This window comes from Athene cunicularia, assembly GCF_003259725.1.
Source record: "Athene cunicularia isolate RWA chromosome 18 unlocalized genomic scaffold, athCun1 chr18_part1, whole genome shotgun sequence".
NCBI lineage: Eukaryota > Metazoa > Chordata > Aves > Strigiformes > Strigidae > Athene > Athene cunicularia.
The window spans coordinates 5066690-5072042 of NW_020799123.1; positions in this window are offsets into that span (position 1 = coordinate 5066690).

Sequence of the window (5353 nt, forward strand, 5' to 3'; positions counted from 1 at the left end):
CGGCTCCCCCGGTGGCGCAGAGGCCGCGCCGGGCCTGGCCCCGCCGGCCCCCGGGGCTGCAGAGGGGGACGGGGCTCACGGCGCTGCTCGGGCTTCTCCGTGAAAGTACCGGGACGAGAGCCGAGAACGGGGGGGGCCTCTCGGGGGAGATAGAAAACACGACCCCGGCCAGGTCGGGGAACAGTCCGCGCTCTGGGACGGTGCCGGGTTTGGTTTTATATCCCTAAAAAAGGCAAAATCTCCACACACGAAGGGTTCAGAGGCTGCTCTTGGCCGGAGCTGAAACTGCACCCGTGTTAATACAGCGTAAATCAGAATTGAAATCTAATTTTCTGTTGATGGCTTTCGAGGCCGTCTGTTTATGTTGAATTGTGCTTCACTTTCAGTGGCTCTGACAGCTCCACTCCTGGCTAAGCGAGAGAGGCTTTTCAGCATGAATAAAGGTATCGCACTCACATAATTTAATCACAGATTTATCTCCAAGACATTCTGGTATAAATAGCCCAGCAGAAGAAAAACACTACAACATACATGTAATAGCTTTCTTCCTGATGGCTCATTAAAAATGAATAAGCACTTCGTTTTATTTCTGCAATAACACACTGTAGCAGACTTTTATAAAATATACATACAGATCTAAATCATACCTACACATCTAAATCATAGATACAGATCTAAATCATACGTGCAAAACCTGGATGGGAAGAGCAGTTTGTAAAGCCAAGCACCACACTGCAAGCGAACGCTTTTTCAGGTTGCCTGTAAAACCTCTGTGTGGCCCCTCAGTGCCAGCACGTTCAAGCAAGGAGGTTGAATGACCCGGTGACAACTGGTTGTCCCACCAGCCCGGCCCTATGCCATGCGAGGGCAAATCAACCCGCTGGCTGAGCAGGTAATTCAATACTCTGGTTTCCCATTAGTCGGTGCGCAGCCCGTGCTGCGTGCTGCTCGGAGCCTGCTCTGAATACTAAACTGTTCATTTTCTTGTGATTTTTCCTTCTGGTGCTTGTAAATACACAGGCGGAGTGTTTTACAAATACCGAGGAATGTCTTTCCAGTCCCTATGAAATTAGAGGTCATGATCCCTGTTTTGCACAGACAGAATTGTGATACAAAGGGATGAATGAAAACATAAATGCCCATAGATTTGAGGAGCTTACTCTACAAAACCTGCTTCTGTGTTTTTCTGGGTACAAAGCCCTTTCCTTCTGCCCCTCGACCAGTGGCCACAAGCCGAGGGATATTAACCTCCCAACATAGCCCAGGTTTTCACTTATTGCTGGTTTAATGTTAGATGTGGTAATGCTAAGTAGGATGGGGTTTTTTTTATTATTATCACAGTGAATCCTTTAACAGTGCCAGAAGACAGGCAGAGCACAGTGGAAGAGCCCTGCCGTCAGTCCGCCCAAGGTTGGACCCTGGGACCTTGCATGCAGTGGCCACATGAGGCTCCTCGCAGGGCCAGATGAGCCAGCCAGGCTGCACAGGCACCCCGGGCACCCTCACAAGAGATGGGCTTTTCCAGCTGAGCTAGAGGGACTCTGAGACCCTCACAACCTTGTTCAACACCAGCCTGGCAGGGAGGTGCAGGAAGCAGCCAGACACCCCGCTCCAGACAGACACCCCCTTCCCTCCGGGGCAGCACATCAGGGCAGCACGGGGCATGCATATGCAGAGCCTGGAATTAAAAGCATTTCACAACTGATGCTGCAAATGGTGCAACCTGCTGCACACCTTTGTTGTGTCCCCCTCCCCTCACACGCCCTCTTTTGCCTCTCCTTTTCATCTTGGCGCTGCTGAAAGGAGTCACGGGCCCACGCAGCTGCCCAGCACCAACCGATCGGCTGCCACACCCCCCCGTGCTTTCCTTTTCCCGGGCGTAATACTGCCAGGGCTGCAGCCAGCTTTAAATGTTATGTATCTCATTTGTACAGCTGAACCTGTGCCGTCTGGCTGATGGCAGGGACAGGTCTGAAAACAAACTAATTCTTCTTTTTTTTTCATTTTTGATAAAAGAAAACATTACCTCTCTGAGATTTACACACTAGATCAAGCATAAACCTGAATTATCTCCCTCTTCTTTTTTTCCAGGGAGCAAATAATAGGTAGATCTATCCATCCGTCTGCTTTGTTACACGCCGCCCAGCTTGGCAGAGTTTCTGTTGCTATTAAACCATGCTCATCCCCCTTGACATTTAAAGGGCCGTTATATGATTACTGTCACAGTCTCGTACGTGGATCCTTAAACCAATTCTCTCCTCCTCTTCCTGCTGATGATGGATTTGCTCGTTTATGCCACAGTAATTTGTTTTTCTCACCCAGTGCTCCAGCAAAATGCTTTCACTGTCAAATGTGGTTTTCTGTACAGTCCTTCCCTGCAGTGCCATGTTACAGCCAAGCAGCTCCAGGCAAATTGGAGCTGGCCTGTCTTTCAGCAGTGTTAGCAAAACCAAATATGCCTTTGAGATCCTGGTCACACTGGGGTTGGATCCTCCTGTATTCAGAGTCGCTCCTGCAGGGGTGCAAAATGTGGCAGACCTGTTGATGGGACCACTGGCTACCCCGGCTGCTCTGTCGCCCCCGTGCAGGATGTCTCGTGGGACAGGTGGGCACTGGCTGCGGGTGAGGAGCACATGGCACTCGAGAGCAGGGAGTCGAGACTTTCCACCTCTTTGGGAGCCTCTTTTCCACCTCTGTGGGGTGGGGGTTTGCAGCTCTGCCATCAGGTCAGCGCACACATGGGGAGACTCTGCAGAGCACAGGGTTTGCTGCCACCAGAGCTTTCCCAGATGATCTGCAAAGGGGAGAAACATTTCAGTGAACCAAGTCCTGAGAGTACCTTAAAGTTCATTTTGGCCTCTCCCATGTTCACTTATTGGTAAGATCAGAAATGCTGTGGTTGGTACCCAGCTCTGCCAGGCGCTGATGGATGGTTTTGCCAGAAAGTTGGTCTCGTACACATCCAGGAATTGTATTGAATGAGTAAAAGCACCTGCCACAGACTGTGAAACAAAGCTAAGCCCTTGTCCCATGCAACAGTTTGTACTTCGGGTGTCTCTGATATGAAAACCTGGCTCTGTACATGCTCCCAGCCTGCTCCCGCCACACAATGCTCACACAGAGGGACTTCATCTGCCCTCACCAGCGGACGGTCCACTTGCTCCAGTTCCTGCTGCCTCGGAAACAGGCCGTGAGCAGGGCTACCCTGGCCCATCTCACATGTGGAAAATGAGGCCAGCAGAGATCAAAATGCAAGTTGTTCCCCTTGGATGGAGAGCGTCACAGCTGGTCATGTCACCTGGATACCTGAGCCCAAGGCACTCAAAGCGTGGGCCCCACCACGGGGCTGCAGTGAAAGCTTGAGGATCTCTGGTTTAACCTGAAAAACTAAGTGAAAATTTCCTTCTCCATAGAGCTTAGTTGTTTGTAGAATTACTCCCATCAGCATCTCCTCTGTTCCCAATCCCCTGCTGCAGAGAAGGTTGCAGAGGTTTGCGTAGCTGATGAATCGCTATTCAAGCCCACTTGCTTGTAGAGAAACATCCTCGACCAAATCCAGCTGTGCTGGGGAAAGATGTTTTCTCTCTCAGGTACTTGTCACTGTCGCCAGCTGGAGGTTTCTCTCCCATCAACCTGCCAGCAGGGCAGACTGTGTGCACAATTCAGACAGAGCCAGCTGGGCTGGTGTCCTCTCCTCCAAAGACAATAAATCTGAGAGCAGGGAACTCAATGAGGAATGCTGCGTTGGCCATGCACGCTGCTGATCATGGCACATCCACACTGCTGCCTCCCACCTACCGGGGGCTTTTTGGAGGAATAACTCATTGTGGCAAAACTTCTGCCAGATCCAGTATTGTATGGCTGTGCTTCCCTCATCTTCGCTATACCAGGTATTATTTATGCTCCAGCAGACAGCATCAAGCTGCCGAGCAGTATGTCATGGAGCTTGACTAACTTCTCAGGCACAGACTAAAGCTGTGCCCGGCCCTGGGCTCCTCTCTGCTGCCTGGTGGCTCATGAGGCACTGCGTGCGTGGATTAACGCCTGCAGAACAGCATCCTCAGACCTCTTCATAGAGCTGAAACAAACCCCAAAATGGGGTGGTGAGTCCTCCCCAAACTGCCCAACCAGCACATCTGCAACAGTACCAGCGTCCATGCCACAAGCTGCTGCGGGATGCTAACTCCTGCCACCAGCACAGGTGACAGGGCAGGCAGGGAGGTGTTTAGTGTGCCTGCAAATGCTGGAGGGAATAACCATCTTTAACCACAGCAGACACCTGTGTAAGCAGGAGGAAGGCTGGGCAGTGCAGGGACAGGTGATAGCTGGGGACAGCCCTGAAAGGACCATGGCACTCCCTTTATTCTGTGCTCAGGTAGTCACGCTCTGAAATTCCTTGAGATACTCCAGAGAACTTGGTCCTTTTCCACCTGGGAGTTCTCTGTACCCTTGCAAGTGAGGCCAAGTCACAGCAGCAGACAGGCAGCAGGAGGCACACCTGGAGCTCTGGTTGCTGAAATTATCCCAGGGAAATTCTTCTGTATTGCATTCTGGGGACCAGCACTGACACCCTCTTGATCTGAAAAACCCACAGCCCTGAACATTGCCTGTCCCCAGCCAGGCACTGCCAGTGCTCAGAGAGTCCCCCGCCCGCTGGCCGCCTCCCCACCGCCCCGACAAGCTGGTTTATAGGGCCGCAGCCACATGGGAGACGAGCTGCCAACGCAGGCGCCTCGGATGAGTTGGTGCCCTTTGCAATCTCCTTCTGTTGCATTCCTATATAGTTTGGCCAATTTGCATAACAAACACGCGGTATAAATGTCAAAAGCAGCCACAACCATATCTTATTTTTTCTTCAGATTCTAATTACATCATTTTCACTCTAACTTGCTTTTGCAGATAACTGAAGCCTGGCATGCCGGGGACGTTGCCGTCCCGCATCCCTGGGGCTGTGCTCCGAGAGCCCAACATCCATCTTACTTACAGCCACCCGACGAGAGCTCCTGCCTTTCCTGCAGATGCAATTAGCTGCTCTGTCACAGCTGCCCAGCACAAATGGACCCAGGGAGGAGAGAAAAACACATGTTGAGCCAGGAGACAGACCTTCATGGCGGCCCGTGGAGGCAGATGGCCTCTTCTGCGTGCCAAGAGGGAAACTGAGGCAGAAACAGCCAGGGGTCTGGCTCTCTGTTGCAGATCCACGCTGCAGATCTGGGTTCCTGGTGCAACCCTTGTCTCACTTTGGTTTACACAATTTCTCATGAAGTGGCCCGAGACCCTGCACTCTGGGTGCTTTTGCAGATGCAGGGTGAGGGAAGATGGCTCCAAACCCTGGACTTTTCCAGACTTCTCC